Below are 24,236 nucleotides of genomic sequence, written 5' to 3'. Positions count from 1 at the left end.
ATGGAGACCCTGGATGTTGAATCACACATCTGCCTCTAAACTAAGCACTGTATTGGGATTGTGTGTTTGAATCACCACTCAGGGGCACAGATGGCTCCCTGTCTATGGCATAGGGGATGGGGCTTCATGATTACAACCCCACAGGACTACAAGGAGGAGGGAGGAAGTCTCCACCAGAACCAGAAGACAGAAGAACCACAGTAGGCAGAGACAAAACTAGGACCACAGAAGTCTACTACTAACACCCAGCTGTATACCAAGTGCCATAGAGAATTCTACTGGGAAAGAGTTTTTGCTGCTTTTAAGCAATGCCTGTAATTGTGTGTTTGCAAAATGTAAGAACTACTCTTTCTTGCTCCAAATCTGAGATGTGGAAGGAGGTGTGAGTTGATGATCTCACTTACTAATTCAAAGGAAGACAGGAGCATCTTGCTAAAAAGATCAGTAAAGTTTTTCTTTTTTTTAATTAGAATAACAGTGTACTTTTAGTGACCTTTAGCAAATATTTCTTATGCTTCATGGAGATCCATATATAAGCTTCATGTTATGATTGATCAGTAGTGCTTTGGGGTAAGTAGCAGAACCAAAAATCTCAGTGCTCATTCATTATAAATGGGCACGGGAAGTGGCCAGAAAGCTCCAAGACTGGCTGAGTTTAAGAGGAGCAAATCGTGCTGATGCTTCTGCTGTTGTGGATAGAAAAAGACAAAATGAAATCATTTTCAAGCTTTCTTTCCATCCAAATGCTCTAAAAATATTCTGGACTAATCCTGCCTGTGATTACACCTGTAATTCAGAAATATGTTTAATGTAGGAACTTTAAAAAGTCTTGTTTAAAAAGATAGACATTTCTTCCCTTGGTGGTGCAGGGGTCAAAGTCTCAGCTATCAAGCTCTCACCAGCCACTGCGGCTGGTTCAATCCCAGGCCAGGGAGCTAAAACCACATGGCATAGCAGATCTCTCCTGTCTCAGCCGCTGCTCCCCTCAACAGTGTAATTCAATAGATCCACCTGTCCTGCTCCCCACTCTGTCTCTGGTGAGTCCTCGCACACCCTTCTTCCCTATATCTCTGGCCTACACCCCAGTTCTTGTATGCATAAATAAATTTTAAAAAAAGATGGCCATCTTATAATTCAATCATTCCATAGTCCACAAATATCTGCTAAGCAATTCACATGTGCCAGAACCTTTTATATTCTGGGAACTCAGAAATAAACAAAATTAATCCTTTACCTTCAAGAAACATATTCATCATGCAAAACCCTGTATACTTCTCTAGAAATTAAAATATTTCAAATTCCAATATTTCATATGTAAATTAAATTCAGAATTAAAATGACAAGAAGTATTTCTGAGACTGACTTCAACACATTAAATAAATGGGTAGAAATAGCATCTGCTTACAAGACAATCACCAGTGTCTGTTTTAAAGGATTTCAAAAACCGTCCCAATAATAATTTTCCACTAAACCAACCATATACACATAATCTATTCAGTGGCAAGTGTAGCAGGACAATGGTTGATGAGTTTAATAAAAAATCTATGGTCAGAAAGAGTTCAGAAGCAGTCTGTCATAAAGTAGATGAAAACAATTCCTTGCAAACACACATGAGTCTAGACACCTCATTCATTGTTTTATCCTTTGAAAGGAGTCCAAACAATAGCACATCTGGCCCATTTGACTTATGCATTGAAACATGAGGAGAGCTATGGTTAGGGGAAAAGATGACATATAAGGAGGTTTTTAGCATACTGGATAAAAACTATGAAACATTGCTGCGTTTTCTTTAATCAGATTATGGACATATTTTATGCTCTTCTTTATGAACTTTCTCCATCTATTTGCAATATCCTGTTATGGCTCTATCTGTCAGCCATACAACACAGAGATCTGGAAATCATACCCATCCCTGCACACACACACATGCACACACACACACACACACACACACACACACACAAGTCACCACAAGTTACCATCTTCTTGCCTGGACTTAGATGAAATGCATCTCCTGGTCTCTTCACTCATCACATACCTGTCACCAAAGAAATCATTCTAAAAACCAAACATCAACATATTTCTCTATTATTTAAAGTCTTTCTAGTATTTACCATTGTCTTCAGAATGAATGAAAAACAAACTCCAGCACAGCACAGGATGCAATGCCTTTCTTGACATGGTCCTTGTTTACCTCTATACCCTTATCTCTCATCAGTTCTCAAGTCATAACTTTTGTATAAAAGGCTCATCAAACTTTCTAAAATTTCTCTAACATCCACTTTTGGTGCTATAATTTCTGCTCAGAATATCTACCTATTGCACTATTGATCTATTTAATTTCTATTCATTCTTTAAGACTTAATTCTGCTCAGTTCCACAAATCATTGTTGGACTACTACTATGTTCTAGGAAAAGCGCCACCTTCATCATGGTGTATTTATCAACCACCACTTACAAGTCACAAAATCACTGCCCTCAATCTCTGAATGACCAATGAATTTGGTTTATAGATAGGTATAGTTTAGCAACATATCCCTTTAATTAGCTTTCTAGGTGTCTAGATATATTACACTATTTCATTATCACTGAGTATTAAGGGCTTCAGATAATAATATAGGGCCTTCTGAACATTCCAAAGGCAAATGAGTTTAAACCAATTAAAAAGAAACAAGTAACATTGGTGAATCCTACAGATTATTTAACTAATCCCATCAGCAAATGAAGAACACGCAATGTGTGTAGAAACTACACTGGAACCTAGATAGGAGGTCTGCTTCAGAACTTTCTTTGATAGTCTCATGTTGCTTTTATGAGTTATTGTTGGTGCCTAATTGTTAAGAGCTCCTAGCTTTCCCACATGTGCTGAGATGTCATTTAGGAACAAATCCCATTTTTCTTAGTGCTTTATTTGTCCCTAAGCTCTGGTACCTGTATGGCAGCCTCTGGCTATGCTAATGGGTTACATCATTAATATAATTGGGGCATCATCTCTGAAAGTGGAGCGGTTTCTAGGATGTGAGGTTATGTGAACATGTGCGATGGGAAGAGAGCCAATATAACCACACAGATTCAGAAGTGGAATAGCTCCACAAACTGAACTTCAGTAAAAGAACAAGAATAACATTTGCACCAAACTGTAATATTAAAGCACTTTGCAGATACTCTTATTTAGATGCTGGATAAGAGCATGAAAGAGAGACATTTTTTAGATTCCTACCACATATAGGTATTACTGTTCTGGTCTCCAAATTTTGCATTCATAGCTGAACTTTGAGGCCTGCTTACATACACTACACTTCTGCAGTGAAGAAAAGTAGATTTCAGTCATGGAAACAGGTATCCTGAGAGACTGGTGACTGCAGTGGCTGACAAAGAACATCAAGGCATTCTTTTTAAGGGGAGATTCCTCACCTTTCATTAAAAGAAAGGTTTTATCTTCATATTAGTCCAAACCATATCAGTCAGTGTCTTTAATGACACTGAATACCAAGTATCAGACACCTGCGCAGAATGGCCAGCCAGTCTAGGATATAATGGCATGGGAAGATAACTTAAACCCATCAAAACCACTCTGTCATCTAATTTGACAACACATATCCAACACACACACATGTGCACACATTAAATATTCTTAATTGCCTCTTTCCAAAAACACAGCCTCACACTTACCTCCGAACACACTCCCACTCAATCATCAATGTTCAGACTCTATTTTTGCTTTGAATGGGGGTGCAGGGGTAAGTCTCCACAGACTCCTGGCTCTGCTTTAATAGGTTACAGTACAGTCTTTCAAAAAAATAATAATGTAGACTCAAGTGTTTGCCACATACGTGTTCTTTATTTCTGCTTCTAGAAATAATCAGACTCTCCAGGAGAAACAAAAAGAGGAAAAATGAATGCACCCAAACAGGGTAAGAAGAGACTATGTCTCTATTATTTCATTAACCTCTGAAGAGGACTTTGTATACGCCCAGCAGAAAGCAAGAAGTTGGAAGACACATCAATGTAGTGTTCCCTTCCCTTGACAGAGCAGAGGCCCAGCCCTGCTTCTTCTCTGCTCCCCAGTCCTTTGTTTTCCACTCCTCTTTTTTCAACTTAATTTTTCATTAATTCTCCTAAGACTGAAAGGGTGAGAAACATCCATTCAACAAGACAAGACATTCCACTTCTTCTTGCACACACTCCCTTAGCTTTCTCAGCCAGGGAACATTCCATGTTCTCATGGCATGTTTCTTCTTCCCTAGCCTTCCCTCTGAGCCCTGATCTTCCTCCATAATCAAGAGAAACCTGAGACTTGAAGAGATAATGACCATGTAACTAAGAGTAAGACAGAAATCTGTTAATGAGGCTGCCAACTTTTTCTGTGAAGTATCAGAGATAACAGATATTTTAAGTTTTGAGTGTCATGCTCTGTTGTAAAACAAAAGCACCCTTAGGCCTTCTGTACACCATTGGCAATGGCCGTGTTCCAATAAAACTTTATTAACATTAACAGACATTTGGTTTCATTTGGTCCTAAAACTGAAATCAACTCACACCTGACCCGACAGGTTAAGTTGGTCTGAGGTCCACACAGGCCCCCAGGGTTCTGATAAGTCTTTCATCAGCTTTAGGCGTGGACCATCTTTTATTCCAGCCAGAACTCCTTGGATTGTTTTCCAGTTTTCTGTGTACCCCTCTACATGCTCCTAAAATATTTGTCCTCGAAAGTGTGCACCTACTGTTCTTCTTTGGAAGGACTCCCTCAGGTTAGCAGAGTTACTTTGACTGCAAGAGTACAGAGCCCCAAGTTCCTCCAAGCACCCAGCTTACACAGAGCCCTAGACTTGCACAGGGCCCAGGAGCCCTGTGAGAAGACCTTAAACCCAGTGCACAGTTGTGGTTAAAACATATTTGGAACATCTAAGTTTCCCACCGGGACCATTATCTGGAGGAAGAGTGAAAGTCAAGTCCCTCTGAGAGAAGATGGCGGTGAGTATGGAAGGACCCACAGAAAGGGTCAGCCTGAGGGTGCTCAGAACTGGAGCAGGCATGGTGGAGATCTCAGGAACATGAAGGGGAATAGGCACTGGGAAGCTCCCCACCCTTACAAGCAGAATTTTGAATGTATTCCTGTTTGATTTCATCTCATTTGTTTGGGCCCACATCCAGTCCACCACAGTGGTCTTGTACTGATTCTGTCATTTAATACAAATATCTGCTTGCTCTCAAAGTCTAAGGCCAGATCTTTTGGAGATATTTAATGGATGCTTTGAGTCACACTTTACAGAAATCATCTCTGAGTTTCTTAAATAAAATGGGAAGATTTATTGAGAGGTAAATAAAACCTCAGAGAACTGAAGTGTGCCTGGGTGATCAGGCTAAAAAAAAATCTCTTCTCTTGTCGACTAAGAAGCAGGAAGTATAATTATCTTTTAGTAGGATTAATTTATCTAAGATATTTCCTTCAACACTATTACCATAGCCCAGGATGCTGATGCTGATTCCATCCTGAATTAACACTCAGTGCTCTTTTTTTTGTTTGGATTTGCTCAAAAGGGTGACTAATTGGTAAAGATTCTGACATGGGTCTGGAAACCAGGGAGTAGGGAAAGCAAAAGTGCAGCTCTTTTACCTACAGAAGCACAGGCAGGCATTACACACTCTGTCATGAAGACAGCACACAAATAATAGAGAACTGCCCCAAAAGGTAGTTAGCATTGCAACTGGAAAGTAAAAACAAACAAACAAAAAATCTAAGATTACCATTAACTGGGATTTATTTTTTTTTAATATGTTGGAATAGTATAAAGAAGCACTGAATATTGAGGATATATGTCTCTATAGTTACAACTGTTGGTCATAAACAGCATCTGATGCATTTGAAATGCATTGTCAAATATTTTGAATATCATCCTGATATCATCCTATAAATAAAGCCATATGAATAAGATTTAATTAAATAAGATGGGTGACTATGCAAGGTAATATTTTTTTTGTTAAATAAAAGGATGTGATTGTTAAGCAATAAGACCACCTTTTCTATTGTGCTTTGTAGGTAAGCTTTTTTTTATGTTTAATATATTTTATTTTATATAATTCTTACATCATTTTTCATTTTTGCACAATGTGTTCATTTTGTTTATATTCCCCATACAATTGCAGCCCCCCTTATTTTGACCCTAACTCCTCCTCTCCTCCCCCCCCACCTTAGTGTGTCTCTGATTTATAGTTGCTTGTTGATTTTTGATTTTTTCTTTATTATAATTAGTCTTTTTCCTGGTCCCTTATTTAGGTTTTCTAAATTCCTGCTATGAGTGAGACCATCCGGTATTTTTCTTTTTCTTTTTGGCTTTTTTCGCTGAGCACGGTCCCTTCCAGTTCCATCCATGTTGCTGCAAATTGCATGAGTTTATCTTTTTTGATTGCTGAGTAATATTCCATTGTGTTTATATGTACCACAACTTCTTGATCCAGTCATCTATTTTTGGGCGTTTGGGTTGTTTCCAAAGCTTAGATATTATAAATAGTGCTGTTATAAACATAGGGGTGCAGGTGCCCTTTTGAATTAGTGTTTCTGTGTCCTTTGGGTAAATACCTAGGAGTGGAATTGCTGGATCATATGGAAGCTCTATCTTTAGTAGGTTGAGGAATCTCCATACAGCTTTCCATAGTGTTGGACCAGTTCGCACTCCCACCAGCAGTGCAGGAGAGTTCCTTTTTCTCCACATCCTCACCAACATCTGTTGTTGCTAGTTTTTTTAATATGTGCCATTCTCACTGGTATAAGATGGTATCTCATGGTAGTTTTGATTTGCATTTCCCTGATTACAAATCATGTTGAACATTTTTTCAGATGCCTGTTGGCCATTTGCATTTATAAGCTTTAATGGCAATTCCAACAGAGGAGTCCAGAAGTTTTGAGGAATTTTCTGTCTTTTAATATCTGGCAGTAATACTGGAATAGGAGGCTACAGTAAGGGTTTACTTTTTTTGTTTTTGTGTGTAAATACTGGTGTATTTGTTTAGGAATCAGGTTTCTTACCACATGATCCCAGGATAAGTGTACCCACATACAGGAAAAAAAAACATCTTTCATGTGTAAAGACAATATGACTGACCAACTGTTCTTTGTGATGAGGTTTGTACAGAGCAGTAATGGGCAATTTGGGCTAACACAGTGAGTAAATGAAAGATTTCTTTTCAAAGGTAGTTATGTTCAAATAGTTTAGTATTCTCACCAGGAAGATATATATGTTTATATCATAACACATCCACTGCCATAATTCTGTGTTATTTATCATTATCTAACTGATCCCCTCTATCTATTCCTCACATCCTTCCCTCCCTTCCCCTTTGGAAACCAAAATATTTTTCTCAAGAGTCTGAGAGTTAATTTGGTCATGTTCCATTAGTTGATATGCTTTATGTATATTCCACATATGAATGAAATAATCTGGTATCTGTGCTTCCCTTTTTGACTTATTTCACTTAGCATAGTCATGTTGGGCTTCTATTGTATTCAACTTCTATTTCGGAAGAGAGAGTTGCAAGGATATACATCAGAATGAGTACTATGGGCATGTATTCAATGGACCAAAGGATCAGCACAAAGAGGGAAACAAATGGACTCACAAAATAAAAATTTAAGAAGAGACAACAACGGGCACAAGAGGGCAATGGGGAGGGGGGAATGGAGGAATCAAAATGAGTCAACAAAAAATCTACAAAGAAAAACAGAATTACAGATCTTAAAGCTAACAAAGCAAACCACTAGGGCCATACAAAAACCCCTGGCATAGGCAGTAATTTTTGCTGCACTAAACCCTTTTGTTTTTCTTCTGTGTGGCTCTGAACATCAAAAGAGAGGGATTTTTCTCTATGTATAAACCTCACCCCCTCCCCATTGTTAGAAAGTTGAATCCCTATAACCTTGTTCTGATGAAGCACATTATTCTTTGCTATAGTTATCACCAGTCAATAATCTGCTTCTTTTCCTTCCCTTACTCCTCAGTATTTATGATGCATAAGTGGTTTCTTTTCTTCAAAATATGCATATTTAATTCCCTCAATCCCAGTTGCACTTGATTCAAAATATGTGATTTTACAAAGAGTGGGAAAGACAGAGAGACAAGGGTCATCTTTATGATCCTTTATATATACTCAGTTTATCAATGTCTCTTCAATAATGAGAAAAGCCAAATAGGACCAGGAATTTAGACTTCTACATGGGCATGTTTATCGGTTCTCCCTACATATTGATCGGTTGATTGATTTTTAAGATTTATAGAAATGTACTCCCTGCCAAGACCTCTGAACACCTTTATGATGGTAATATTAAGCAACATAAAGAGGTGAATACTTCTTGTCCCAAGGCTTCCTCTTGCCATTCAAAAGTTTAAGTGCACATTAAAATGTAAACTGTATGTGATGCACTGAAGTTGATCCAAACAGGGTTTGCTCAGGAATCAGAAGGGAAAAGTTTGCAGGGCTAACACAAGCCTGTATGTAAATCCCCCTCTCCAGCTTGTGGAGATTCAAACAATCATAATTTTGGAAAAGTCATTAATACTATGGTTCTCAAGTGTTAATCTGTGGTATAAAGCCAGTCTTTCACCTGTCCAATTGAAATTAGAAAAAAGAAAAAGCTAATGTAGTAAGTTTTCCTGCTAGCTAACTCAATTTATTTTTTTAATAATATTCAGGATTTTATTTTTTTTATTTTATTTTTATATTCCCCAAACAATTGCAACCCCTTTGTTTTGACCCCAATCCCTCCCCCCCTCCCCCCACCCCTCATAAAGTATCTCTGGTTCATAGTTGTCTGTTGATTATGATTTTCACTTTCTTATAGATATTCGTTTTCCTGGTCCCTTATTTAAGTTTTCTAGATTCCTGCTATGAGTGAGACCATCCGATATTTTTCTTTTTCTTTCTGGCTTATTTCGCTGAGCATGATCCCTTCCAGCGCCATCCATGTTGCTGCAAATTGCATGTGTTTATCTTTTTTGAATGCTGAGTAATATTCCATGGTGTATATGTACCACATCTTCTTGATCCAGTCATCTATTTTTGGGCATTTGGGTTGATTCCAAAGCTTGGCTATTGTAAACAGTGCTGCTATAAACATAGGGGTGCAGGTGCTCTTTGGAGTTGATGTTTCTGTGTCCTTTGGGTAAATACCTAGGAGTAGAATTGCTGGATCATATGGAAGCTCTATGTTTAGTAGGTCCAGATATCTCCACACAGCTCTCCATAGTGGTTGGACCAGTTCGCACTCCCACCAACAGTGCAGGAGAGTGGATGTGTTATGATATACACATGAAGCATGAAGCCATACCCTTGAAACTTACATAATATTTTAAGCCAATGGTAAATCAATAAAAATTTTAATAAAAATAAAATCTCCATTTTTCAAAATGATGGTGATCATAATTGACAGTTGTTTTAAATATCTTTACTATGTTCAACCCCAAAATTCCCTTTGAATTTTATGGCCAAAGAAATTTGAAGTCTGGGAACCACTGATTCTGCAGATAAGAAAAATGAAGGTTAGTGAGGCTGTGACCCCTAAAGGCCCAAGTCAATTAGTAGCACTTTACAGATAAAGAAACAGACCTCCTAACTCCTACAACCGCAGGCTGCCTCTTCCCAACAGTAAACGTTCTGAGAAGCCTGAATCAGCCTTCAGTAATAGATATTTGTCATTTCTTACTACCCCAATTCAAAACATTTTACTCTCTGGGGAATATCTTCCTTCTGTGTAAGAGTTGGTGAGAGACAGAGCCTCCCTAGGAGCTAAAGGGGAATAATTACTTCCTCTCCCCACTCTCTGTCAGCCAGGGGGTATGTTTGCATGACCCAGTTGAGGAGGCTCACATGCATCCACCTGAGACCTTGAGCCTAGAAAGAGTAACTTAAAGGTGCAGAGACCATTAGAGACTTTGATGGAGGCAGAGGTGGGACCTAAAACGAGCTGGTGGCTCCAGAGTGACCTCCTTAAGCAGATGCCCTTCCTCCCATGGTCTTGGCCGTGCACTTGGCTTTACAGCCCTTTGGTTTCTACCTTTACTTATGCATGGTTCTACATCCTTCTGATTGAGCCCATGAATTATCTTAGATACTTTTTTTTAAAGATTTATTTATTTATGCATACAAGAGCTGGGGTACAGGGTAGAGATGTGAGGGATGAGAGGATTCACCAGAGACAAAGTGGGGAGCAGAATGGGCAGATCTACCTAAATACACTGCTGAGGGGAGCAGCAGGCAAGACAGGAGAGGTCTGTTGTACCATGTGGGTAGCTCCCTGGCTGGCCAGGGATCAAATTCATGCTGCAGAGGCTGTGGATTGCTTCATAGTGTGGTGCTTAACCCCTTGCACCACCAGGGAGGCCCATCTTACTTTCAAAAAAATTTCTTGTATGCTTAAATTAGCCAGATTTCTATTCTTTGCAGCTAACAACTCTGACTAGAAACCTTTCCCAAAGTAGCACTGACCAGCATTTTGGTACTTCAAGCCAGGGCTTCTTAATCTACAGTGATAGATAGACTATTTGTTTCCCTAATCCTTGGTGTCCAATTACCAGATTTAGAAAATAAAAATATGGGAAGGCCAGTTAACTTTGAATTCCAGATAAACAATGAGTAATGTTTTAATATTAAGTATGCATTGTGCAATAGCATTAATACTAGTATTCTTACAGAGAGGAATTATTATGGAGAGTAATTCCATAAAAAGGGGAGTTTCTCATCAAAACTGCATGGTATTGGAACAAGAACAGACACATGGACCAATGGAACTGAATAGAAAACTCAGAAATAAACCCACAGATTTATGGTCAACTAATCTTTGACAAAGGAGCAAGGAATATGCACTGGAGCAAAGAAAGTTTGTTCAATAAATGGTGCTGGGAAAACTGGGTCACTACATGCAAAAGAATGAAGCTTGACTACTACCTCACACCATGCACAAAAACCAACTGAAAATGGATTAAAGAACTAGACATAAGACCTGAAGCCATAAAATACATAGAAGAAAATACAGGCAAAACACTACATGACATGCACCTCAAAGACATCTTTACAGACACATCGCCTAAAGCACTGATAGTGAAGGCAAAGATAAACAGCTGGGACTACATCAAATTAAAGAGCTTCTGCACAGCAAAAGAGACAATAACCAAAACAAAGAGAAACCCTACCAACTGGGAGAACATTTTTGCACACAACAGTAATGATAAAGGACTGATCACAAAAATCTACAAAGAGCTGATGAGACTCAACAAAAACAAAGAAAATAATCTAGTCAAAAAAAAGGGCAGAAAGAGTTAAAAGAAACTTCTCCAAAGAGGAAATGCAAATGGCCAGCAGGCATATGAAAAAATGTTCAACATCACTTGTAATCAGGGAAATGCAAATCAAAACCACAATGAGATACCATCTTGCATCAGTGAGAATGGCACATATCAAAAAACTAGCAACAACAAATGTTGGTGAGGTTGTGGAGAAAAAGGAACTCTCCTGCATTGCTGGTGGGAGTGCAAACTGGTCCAACCACTATGGAGAACTTGTGGAGATTTCTTGACCTACTAAACATACAGCTTCCATCTGATCCAGCAATTCCACTCCTAGGTATTTACCCAAATGACACAGAAACAGTAATTCCAAAGAGCACCTGCACCCTTATGTTTATAGCAGCACTATTTACAATAGCTAAGCTATGGAAACAACCCAAATGCCCAAAAATAGATGACTGGATCAAGAAGATGTGGTACATGTACAAAATGGAATATTATTCAGCAATCAAAAAAGATAAACACATGTAGTATGCAGCAATATGGATGGAGCTAGAAGGGATCATGCTCAGTGAAATAAGCCAGAAAGAAAAAGAAAAATACCAGGTGGTCTCACTCATAGCAGGAATTTAGAAAACCTAAATAAGGGACGAGGAAAAAGACTAATTAATACAAAGTAAAAATCAAAATCAACAAGCAACTATAAACCAGAGACACACTAGGGAGGAGAGGAGGGAAGGGGAGAGGAAGGACGAGGGTCAAAATAAGGGGGGGGGTGCAATTGTATGGGGAATATAACCAAAATGAAAATGCATACATTGTGCAAAAATGAAAAATGATGTAAGAATTATATAAAATAAAATATTAATTAAAAAGGGGGGAGTTTCCATGTTCTCTCCTCCACCTAATTAAGAGTGGGGCTGGGCAGCAAGGGGAAGCCAAAGGAGACTTTGGAGAATACTGGAACACTTGGAGGAGACACTTGAACAGAGAGACATGTAAAGAAGAAATCTCACTTGTTTCTCAGCTTCAGACTTGCACCAAGGAATTAGGGGATGTGGAAGGAAAACATGGAGTTGAGACATGTACAGATACTTGGAAGAGACATTGGTAAGAGATCCCTGGGGAGGCTGACAAGGGCAACCGTTAGCTTGATTTGTATTTTGGTTTTGCCCGTTTGATCCCAAACCTGCCTGCCCCCTTCTGCCCCTTTACTATTCTTCCCTGTCAGAAGATGCCTTAAACTTGTTACAAGTTTTCAGGCCTCAGTGGTCCAGTTTTGGGCCAACCTTGTCTGACTGGGCATTTACTCACAAAGGATGGGTAACTTTGAGTGTTTTATCATGAAATTATTATCCTTCCTTACTATGCACACTTTCTATTAATGTACTTCCATGTGAAGAATAAGTTTGTCTTTATGTGGCAGATGGCAAAACCTATTTAAAGCATGAAGATTTAGGGGTTATGGGGTACACCTCAATTCTGCCCATTAACAGTGGCATTAACAGCATAATAAAGATTATCTTTTTTATCTGAAATTTAAATTTACGGAACTTCCTGTTTTTTATCTACCTATAAACTAACATATAGTATGAATATGAATGACCAACAAGCAGTTCACACCATGCAAATTTAGATAACACCTGAAACCATCTATACTTTTAGAGAAATGAGCATTTTCCCCAACTTTATTGATGTTTTTATTTATTAATGACATGAATTGACATTGTATCATAACGTTTCCAATGTTTATCATTGAGAATCAAATGTATATATGCTACATTAAGTTCACCGCTAAAAGTCCAATCTGTCTTTCCACAAACCATTGATCCTAATTATCCCCTGCCCCTTACCTTCTAGTAACCATTAGTTGGTTTTATAGTCCAAAAGTTTGTTGTTTTATTTAGTTCATCTGCTTGTGTGTTCTCTTTATAGAACATATATGAGATTCATATGGAGCTTATCATTAACCAAAACAAAGAGACGCCCAACTAATTGGGAGAAAATTTTTGTACTCCACACACTGATAAGGGATTGATCACAAAGATATACAAAGAACTTATGGGATTCAAGGAAAACAAAGTAAACAATCCAGTCAAAAAGTGGGCAGTTGGGCCTCTCCTGGTTGCGCAGCCTGTTGAGCGCAGTGCTGTGAAGCTGTCCGCAGCCTCTGCAGTGCAGGTTCAGTCCTGGCAGGCAGGCGAGATACCCACATGGCGTGGCCTACCTCTCCTGTCTCACCTGCTGTGCACGCTGCTCCCCTCAGCAGTGAATTTCAGTCAGTCTGCCTGTTCTGTTCCCCACTCTGTCTCTGGTGAATCCTCTTACCCTCCTGCACATCTGGCCTGTACCCAGGTTCTTGTATGCATGAGTAAATAAATCTTTAAAAAAAAAAGTGGGCAGAAGAACTTAAAAGACACTTCTCTAAAGAAATGCAAATGGCCAACAGGCATATGAAAAAATGTTTAACATCCCTCATAATCAGAGAAACGCAAAGCAAAACCACAATGAGACACCAACTTACATCAGTAAGGAGGGAGATAGAGGAGCACAGGGGACTGAGGTGATGGTTCATGGGTAAATTGGTGAAGGAAATTCTGTGAGGACTACAACTGAGGGGGGGGGAAGCAAACATTGTTTAAAAATGAACAATGATGTAGAATATATATATATATAAAGAATGGCACATATTTTAAAAAACTACCAGCAACAAATGCTACAAATGTTGGTGAGGATGTGGTAAAAAAGGAACTCTCCTACACTGATGGTAAGAATGCAAACTAGTCCAACCACTATGGAAAGCTGTGTGGAGATTTCTCAGACTACTAAAAATGGAACTACCATATGACCCAGCAATTCCACCCCTAGGGATCTACCCAAAGGACACAGAAATATTAATTCAAAATGATACCTGCACCCCTATGTTTATAGCAGCACTATTTATAGTAGGTAAGACCTGGATACAACCCAAATGCCCAAAAATAGATGACTGGATCAAGATGTGGTATTTATATGCAATGGAATATTATTCAGCAATCAAAAAAGATAAACTCATGCCATTTGCAGCAACATGGATGGAGCTAGAAGGGATTATGATCAAATAAATCAGAAGGAAAAAGAAAAATATTACATGGTTTCACTTATAGGAGGCATACAGGGAAACCAAATACAACTATAAATCAGAGACATTCTGCAGGGGAGAGGGAGGGAGAAGGAATCAAAATGAGGGCAGGAAGAGTACAAGGGTCTATGATGATTGTTCACAGGTGAATTGGTGGTGGAAATTCTATGGGGACTACACCTGGTGTAAAATATATATAAATAAATAATTTTAATTTAAAAAGTAGTATAACATAAGATAAAATAAATACAATTTTTCTCTCAAAAAAAAATTTCTAAAAAATTCCTAAACTCAACCTCCAGAGATTCTGATTTAATAGATATTGAGTGGGGCCAGGGATGGATTTTTTTAACTCTTTAGGTGCCATTAATGTGTAACCAGGATTGAGAACATACATTATAGACCAAGAAATCTTTAGATAAAATTCAAAGACTGAACCTAATTCAAACATGGACCAAACAGCCAAGACTCTCTGGGTAGCCCAAAGCTAAATTGGATCAAGGCTGGGAACTCTCTCATGTAACCATCTCAGGTCACTGACTAGCAAAGATTATTGATGAGTCAGGTTTAGCTCTAAATAAATATAGAAACTTGACTCTTCCAATAATCAAAATAAAATAACCTTTTTAGTGAAAATCTAGATAGGCATGAGCAGCCACAGAGATACAACCAATTTTGATTGCCCAATATTTTCCACATATCATTATTTTGCTGAGTACATGATGTTACACATGCTCTCTACATCATGAAAGCATAAAAACAAAATACAATGGGGGAGGGGGAGGCCTACATATGGGGAAGGGGTAGACCTCTTCCCAATTAGCCAACACTAAATGTAACCTTTAATTTATCTAAAGAACAAACCTCCAGCATTCCCCTTGAGCTATTTTGGAGATAGATGAATCATGGTGAAACATTCAGTCTAGTTGTTGTGCTTAACCAGGCAGTAATCTTAAGCTGGCAAAAATAAAAGATAGGTAGATAGACAGATAGATAGATAGATAGATAGATAGATAGACAGATAGATAGATAGATAAACAGTCATGTTGACCAGACAAAACTCACTTTCTATTCAAGATATATTCATAAAATCCCTGTCCAAAGTCCTAAGATTTGAGATGGTTTCTTTAAGGTACAAGTACATCATCATCTCAGAAATACCACTTTTGTGAATAAACCTAAATTTCTTAAGCCTAGCTCTTGTATTTCGTTTGGCTTATGAGTGGCAAATGGCAGAACTTAAGTTTTTTTGTGTGTTTGTTTTTTTTTTGGTTTTTGGCACCACTCATAGGGCTCATGATCTGGTGGGAGCTCAAAGACAGTTAACACAAGAGTCATCAGCATGGGGACCAAGTGCTATTTATCACAAACACCACCTTGCCATCATTTCCAGTGGGCATGGTCACCCTCTGTATTCCAGAAGCCCCTGAGAACCTGCTTTTCCTGGTTAATCATCCAATGGTCACTTTACTCTGTAAACTTGGTCTCAATTTAGTAACTATCATTAAATCTTCTCCCTTAGGGGAGAAGGTGTGAATATTAACATTGGATTTTGGTGAAAGATGAGTGAAGTATGAGCATATATGAAGATGTTAACTAAAAATAAAATCTGAATAAAAAACAAGGAGTTTATTAGATAATCAAATTGAGGATTTGAGGCAGGGAAGCAATTCAACAGATTTTACTTTGTGAAAATTGTTCCAACTAACATGAGTTTGAATTTAGTTTACATAGATAGGAACTGTGCCATTGACATTGACAAGGTTGTTATTTTTGATGGGTGGGGAGACTTCTAATTCTAAGTGGTCCAGACCTAAGGATTTGCCAATGCCAGAAGAAGGAAATATAGAATTTAATCTCTTCATTTAAAAAAAAATGAACTCTAGAACTGCAAAATCTGGTTATTCATTGCTATATCTTTATCAAGCTACTTGGTAATTAATGGGGGTGAAAAGGCAGGCCTCACCTGCAGGTACCAGATTTCGTATAGCTGTGTCAGACTTAAGGTCTATACAGATGGCCTTCAATTCCTGTCTGCCAAAGCAGGAAGGAGTCATTTCCAAAAACATGTTATAGTGTGTTTACAAAAGTGTAAAGTTGTAACTGTAAAGTTACACAGTTGTGTAAATGATTGGCAAATCAATGAGTCTCCTGTCCCCCAAGTCAGGTCTTCCTCAGACTGGAAGTCTTCACTCAGGAAGGGGCTGATACTTCCACTCCCCACTTGCTAGTTAATGGATTGCTCCTTGCCTAGAGCAGGGCAAGGTAAGGGAAGAGAGGTGAGAATAATTCTCTCTTGGTTGTGCACCATTAGACCTGCTGGGTTAGAACAGACTCTTGTGTGGTTGACTCTCCTGGTTCTGTAAAAAACTTTCCTCTGAGGCAGTTCCCTTGACCAAGCAGATACATAATCTATTCCAGAAGCGTATTTTGACCCATTCTTCAACCTAGGGCAGCAGCTGATCACGACTTACTCTTTTTGTTTAGGTCCCATGGTCCTTCCTGCATACCCTAAGGAATATCCACACATGAGTGACCCAACTGCTTCCTTATCAATGGGAACATTTGTTCCTCCCATCTCCTAGATAAAAATCAGTGAGATGTCCAATTACTGAATTGTCCCACTTCCTGAAGTTGCCCAATTTAGAATGAACACTTGCTTTGCTAACCCTCCCAATAAAATGTGGCAATGTTCTCACCATTGTGCTTAATAATGCAGGACACACAGAGAGAAATAAAAAGGATTTATTTACACAGAAAAGGGAGACAGAGAGAGGGAAAAAAAACATATAGACTGATTTACAGCCAGATGTAATCTGTCCTACCTTCAGATGGTATTGGATGAGCAGGGACCAGGGTGTACTACAAAGCCATTTATAAAAGATTCAGTCTTTTTGAGTCCAACATTACTGTTCAGCTCTGCCCATGGTTCCCAGCAGCCTCCACCATTTAGGAAGTCAAGTTCACGGCATGCTGGGTGTTGTAATACTTGACACCTGAGTTCTTGGCAGTGCAGAAATGGGAAGTAGAGTTTGAAAAGATGTCAGGGCGTGAAGTCCAGAAAGCTCCACCTTCACTACCTTCACTACGAGTACCCCACTGTTTCAGAGTTTGCTCCTCACAATGCCTCTAAAAATTTATCTCCTTTTAATTTTTTATAAAATTTTTATGGTGATGAAAGTCAGACATCTGAATGCTAGGGTGGCCTCAGAAGACTGACACCTTCAGGGTTTCAGTGTATTCAAAGAAAATAGCAATCAGTCACAAGATATTGCCCAAACTTAGCCAGTGAGCAAAGTCTTCCATTTCTAGAAAGTAGTCAGTAATCCATCTAAGTAAACAAAAAAGCTGGATATATTAGTCAAACAAATCACAAATAAATACCAGAAGACTCAGAGTTAAAAAGAAAAAAAAATCAAAAATGAAAGGCTACTTTTAAAGTCATTTTTTCTCCACATTTGTCCCAATTCTATCAATTAGTACAGTAAAGTGCTTTTGTAAACCATATCTAATTTCAATCCATTTGATCTATTTTTGCATAAACTTACAAGGAAGGATAACCAAGCAGAATTTATGTTGGTTTTTTTGGATCTTTCCATGTAAGATCTTAGATTGAACTGTCACCATTTGTCCTATCCAGGTCTCAGGAGCCATGCAATGCTTCATCAGACTGGACCTGCAACATCTGTATCTTTGGGTAGATTTCATCTTCTTGAGGTTCCCAAGGCTTTTCTTTTTTTTTTTTTTTTTTATGTGTAAAATTTTTTTTTTATTAAATTTTATTTTTATATTCCCCCATACAATTGCAAAAGCCCCATTCTGACCCCAATCCTTCCCCTCCCGCCCCCCCACCCCCCAAAAAGTGTCTCTGGTTCATAGTTTTTTGTTGATTTTGATTTTCACTTTCTTATATTCATTTTCCTGGTCCCTTATTTAAATTTTCTAGATTCCTGCTATGAGTGAGACCATCCGGTATTTTTCTTTTTCTTTTTGGCTTATTTCGCTGAGCATGATCCCTTCCAGCGCCATCCATGTTGCTGCAAATTGCATGTGTTTATCTTTTTTGAATGCTGAGTAATATTCCATGGTATATATGTACCACATCTTCTTGATCCAGTCATCTATTTTTGGGCATTTGGGTTGTTTCCAAAGCTTAGCTATTGTAAACAATGCTGCTATAAACATAGGGGTGCAGGTGCTCTTTGGAATTGATGTTTCTGTGTCCTTTGGGTAAATACCTAGGAGTGGAATTGCTGGATCATATGGAAGCTCTATGTTTAGTAGGTCCAGAAATCTCCACACAGCTCTCCATAGTGGTTGGACCAGTTTGCACTCCCACCAACAGTGCAGAAGAGTTCCTTTTTCTCCACATCCTCGCCAACATTTGTTGTTGCTAGTTTTTTTAATATGTGCCATTCTCACTGGTGTGAGATGGTATCTCATGGTAGTTTTGATTTGCATTTCCCTGATTACAAGTGATGTTGAACATTTTTTCATATGTCTGTTGGCCATTTGCATTTCCTCTTCAGAGAAGTTTCTTTTTAGCTCTTCTGCCCATTTTTTGACTGGATTATTTTCTTTGTTGTTGCTGAGTCTCATCAGCTCTTTGCAGATTTTTGTGATCAGTCCTTTATCATTAGTGTTGGGTGCAAAAATGTTCTCCCAGTTGGTGGGGTTTCTCTTTGTTTTTGTTATTGTCTCTTTTGCTGTGCAGAAGATCTTTAATTTGATGTAGTCCCAGCTGTTTATCTTTGTCTTCACTATCACTGCTTTGGGTGATGTGTCTGTAAAGATGTCTTTGATGTGCAAATCCCGTAGTGTTTCGCCTATATTTCCTTCTATGTATTTTATGGTTTCAGGTCTTATGTCTAGTTCTTTAATCCATTTTGAGTTGATTTTTGTGTATGGTGTGAGGTAGTGGTCAAGCTTCATTCTTTTGCATGTAGCGACCCAGTTTTCCCAGCACCATTTATTGAACAAACTTTCTTTGCTCCAATGCATAGTCTTTGCTCCTTTGTCAAAGATTAGTTGACCATAAATCTGTGGGTTTATTTCTGGATTTTCTATTCGATTCCATTGGTCTGTATGTCTGTTCTTGTTCCAATACCATGCAGTTTTGATGATTATGGCTTTGTAGTATAGTTTGAAGTCTGGGAGTGTGATGCCTCCATTTCCTTCTCTTTTTTTTCAATAGAGCTTTGGCTATTCAGGGTTTTTGGTGATTCCATATGAATTTCATCAATAATTGTTCTATTTCTTTGAAGAATGCCATTGAGATTTTGATTGGAATAGCATTGAATCTGTATATTGCTTTTGGTAGGATGGCCATTTTAATAATGTTTATTCTTCCAATCCATGAGCAGGGGATGTCTTTCCATTTCTTTGTGTCTTCTTCTATTTCTTTTAACAGTGTTTTATAGTTTTCTTTGTATAGGTCCTTTACCTCTTTTGTTAGATTTATTCCCAAATATTTGATTTTTTTTGTTTCGATAATAAAAGGGGTGGTTTTTTTGATTTCTTCTTCTTCAGATTTATTGTTTGTGTATAGGAAGGCTACTGACTTTTGTGTGTTGATTTTGTATCCTGCCACTTTACTGAATTGATTGATGAGTTGAATTAGTTTTTCTGTGGAGATTTTGGGGTTCTCTATGTATATTATCATATCATCTGCAAATAGTGATAGTTTGACTTCTTCTTTTCCTATTTGGATTCCTTGGATGTCTTTCTCTTGTCTTATTGCTCTGGCTAGGACTTCCAGTATTATATTGAAAAGCAGTGGTGAGAGTGGACATCCTTGTCTTGTTCCAGATCTTAATGGCATTGCTTTCAGCTTTTCACCATTGAGAATGATACTGGCTGTTGGCTTGTCATAGATGGCCTTTATGATGTTGAGGTATGTTCCTTGTATCCCAAGAATTTCAAGGGCTTTTATCATGAATGGGTGTTGCACTTTGTCGAAAGCTTTCTCAGAATCTATTGATATTATCATATGATTTTTATATTTCTTTTTGTTGATGTGTTGGATAACGTTGATTGATTTTCGGATGTTAAACCATCCTTGTGCCCCTGGAATGAATCCAACTTGGTCGTGGTGAATTATCTTATGGATACATTGTTGGATTCTGATAGCTAAAATTTTATTGAGGATTTTTGCATCAGTGTTCATTAGGGAGATTGGCCTGTAGTTTTCCTTTTTTGTGTTGTCCTTATTCGGTTTTGGTATTAGTGTAATATTGGCTTCATAGAACGTGTTTGGTATTGTCCCTTCCTTCTCAATTTTTGGAAGAGTTTGTGAAGGATAGGCACTAATTCGTCTCTGAATGTTTGGTAGAATTCATTTGTAAATCCATCAGGTCCTGGGCTTTTGTTTTTGGGGAGGTTTTTGATTACCATTTCAATTTCGCTAATTGTAATTGGTCTGTTTAGGTGTTCTATTTCTTCTTTATCTAGCTTTGGGTGATTGTAGAGTTGTAGGAATTTGTCCATCTCCTCTAGATTGTTGAACTTGTTTCCATATAACTGTTCATAGTAGTTACTGATTATTCTTTTGATTTCTGCTGTGTCCGTTGTGATTTCTCCTCTTTCATTTATGATCCTGTGTATTTGTGCGTTCTCCCTTTTTTCCTTTGTGAGCCTGGTTAGGAGTTTGTCTATTTTTTTTATTTTTTCAAAGAACCAGCTCTTGGTTTCATTGATCTTTTGGATTGTTTTTTTAGTTTCAATTTCATTTATTTCTGCTTTGGTTTTTATTATTTCTTTTCTTCTACTGGTTTTGGGGTTTTTTTGTTGTTCTTTTTCTAGATCTTTGAGCTTCGAGATTAGGTTGTTTCTTTGAGTTCTTTCTTGTTTTTTGATGTGAGCTTCTATTGCTATATATTTTCCTCTTATTACTGCTTTTGCTGCATCCCATACATTTAGGATATTGGTGTCCTCCTTGTCATTCAATTCAAAGAATTTTTTAATTTCTTCTTTGATCTCCTCGTTAGTCCAGTGGTCTTCCAGTTGTGTGGCTTTTAATCTCCATGAGGTAGGATAGTTCCTTGCCTTTTTATGATTTATTTCTAGTTTGATGCCTTCGTGGTCAGAAAAGATGGTTGGATATGATTTCAATCTTGGTGTATCTGTTGATGTTTGTCTTGTGCCCCAGTATGTGATCGATCCTGGAAAATGATCCGTGTGCGCTTGAGAAAAATGTGTACTCCGTTTTTTTTGGGTTTAGTGTTCTATAGATGTCTGTTAAGCCCAAATGCTCTAGGTCCTTATTTAGAGCTTTAGTTTCTTTACTTATTTTTTGTCTTGTTGATCTATCCATTGTTGATAGTGGTGTGTTGAAGTCTCCCACTACATATGTGTTTTCTCTGATGTCTGTTTTCAGAGAGGACAACAGTTGTCTGATATATTTTGGTGCTCTTTCGTTTGGTGATGTATATGTTGAGTGTTATTTCTTCTTGAAGTATTGTCCCCTTAATCATAATGTAGTGACCATTAGGGTCTCTTTTTATTTTTTTGAGTTTGAAGTCTGTTTTATCTGATATAATTATAGCTGTTCCTGCTTTCTTTTTTGGCCCATTTGCTTGTAGGATTGTTTTCCATCCTTTGACTTTGAGCCTATTTTTATCTTTTGTAGCTGAATGTGTTTCCTGGAGACAGCAAAAGGTTGGGTTTTGTTTCTTAATCCAGGCTGCAACTCTGTGTCTTTTTATTGAAGAGTTTAGTCCATTTACATTTAGAGTTAATATTGATATGTTAGCATCTGTATTTGCCATTATGTTTGTCTTTCCTTTGATTTTATTTATTCTTTTAATAACTTTTTTTTTTTTTTTGGTCTTCTTTCGTTGTTATTCGTCCCTCTGAGGTTCTGGCTTTAGGACTCCTTGTAGTATTTTTTGGAGTGGAGGTTTAGTCGTAATGAAATTCCGGAGTTTCTCTTTGTCTGGGAAGGTCCATATTCTTTCTTCATGGAGGAAAGAGAGCTTTGCGGGATAGAGTATTCTTGGTTGGCATCTGTTTTCTTGGAGTCTGTTGACTATGTCCCTCCACTCTCTCCTTGCCCGTAGTGTTTCTTCAGAGAAGTCCGATGTCAGCCTGATTGGTTTTCCTTTGAATGTTATCTGTTTCTTCCCTCTTGTCAGCTTCATTATTTTTTCCTTGTCCTGGATTCTTGGGAGCTTTACTATTATGTGTCTTGCTGTGTTTTTCCTTTCATCATGGAAGTTTGGTTTTCTTCTTGCTTCTTGTATATCAATTTTCAGCTCCTTCTTCGCATTTGGGAAGTTCTCTTCAATTATCTCCTGGAATATTTTCTCTGTTCCTACATCTCTCTCCTCTCCTTCTGGAATTCCTATAACTCTTATATTTCCTTTCCTCATGGAGTCAGATAGTTCCCGAAGTCTTTCTTCATTCTTTTTCCTTCGTACTTCTCTTTCCTTTTCTGTTTTGGTTCTTTTTATTTCTGTGTCTTCAAGAGAACTTATTCGTTCTTCCATTTCATCTATTCTGCTTTCCTTGCTTTTCCCGAGTTCTTTAGTTCCTCCATTAATTCTTTGATCTCCTGCATTTCTTTTACTTCCCTCTTTAGGGACTCAATTTCATTCTTCTGACCATTGTTTTCCCTCTTTAGGGACTCAATTTCCTTCTTCTGATCTATCACTTTTTTAATCATGGCAATTTTAAATTCTCTTTCTGGAAGGCTCAGGAGTTCTTCCAAGTTGCTGTCGTTGCAATCTGGGGAGTGGTTTTCTTTTTGTGGTGTGCTTCTTTCCTGAGGAGTTGTTAGGTTGCGTGTGGTTCTTCTACTCCCTACTGTCTGTTTTCTAATTTGTTGTATGCGTTGGGACACTGTGTTGCTCGGACTGACTGACATCTTGGGTGAACTTCTCCGCTCCCCTCTGGCTCTTCCAGGAGCCATCTCTGTCTTCTGGGGGAGCTTTCTGCTGGTTTTAGGCAGTTTTTACTGAAGAAATGTCCCTGTTCTCAAATAGCGAAGCGGGATGCAGTCCCTGCGCCTCCGGTTTCATGCACACTCTTCTGCGCACCCGGTCTGCCCCGGACGTGGGTGCCTGCTCCCTCTGTGGGCTCAGACTGCTGGTCGGAAGGGGCCTGGCGTGGAATAACTTCCCGGCTGGCCACTGGGTCCTCCAGAAGCCTTCTGCCCTTTTCAATCAGTCTTAAGAAATTTCCTGTTTTATGGGGTGTTAGTGACTTTTTTTTCCTGGTCGCTAGGTGGCGCCAGAGATCTCTCCTATTGTCCTTGGGGGGGCTGTTTTTCGCCTCCCCCCACCCCGTGGGACAGGGAACAGAGCGGGAATGGTAGGGTACACCTCAACAGCTTTGGGGTGCTGTGTCTGCCTTGTGCCCCACCGTCGTGGAGAACCCACGCCCCGAATTTTCGTGCCCCGGGTCTCAGTTCAAAGCCCTCAGTTCCAGGACGCGGGCTGTAGCCCAGTTCAGTGGCGCGGGAATGGCACCTTTTGCACAGCTCCCGTGCCTGGGTGCCTGGTTCCTGCTTACTCAGGGAGGGACCTTCACCTCAGTGAGGACCTCCGCGCGTCTCCCCGCAAGCTTAGGTCGTCTCCCCGCAAGCCTAGGTCGCAGGCGCGGGGACCTGGGCAGCTGCGATCCTGGTCTGCACTTGCTTTTCAAGCGCGCCAAGCGCGCCGCTTTCCGTGCAAGCTTACTGGCAGCCCGGGCTGTGTGCGCGTCTCCCGGGGTCTTTGTTCTTCTCTAATGGCGCCCGGAGCCGTTCGCTCACCGCCACGGCGAATCCTGCAGGGTTCGCCTCAGCTCCCGTTCACGGGGTGTGGTGGCTGCAATAGTTCCTTTCCACTCACAGTCCCGCT

This window comes from Talpa occidentalis, unplaced genomic scaffold (genome assembly GCF_014898055.3).
Source record: "Talpa occidentalis isolate TD23 unplaced genomic scaffold, MPIMG_talOcc4v2.1, whole genome shotgun sequence".
NCBI lineage: Eukaryota > Metazoa > Chordata > Mammalia > Eulipotyphla > Talpidae > Talpa > Talpa occidentalis.
The sequence above is the reverse complement of the archived record's forward strand: the minus strand, read 5'-3'. Positions refer to the sequence as shown.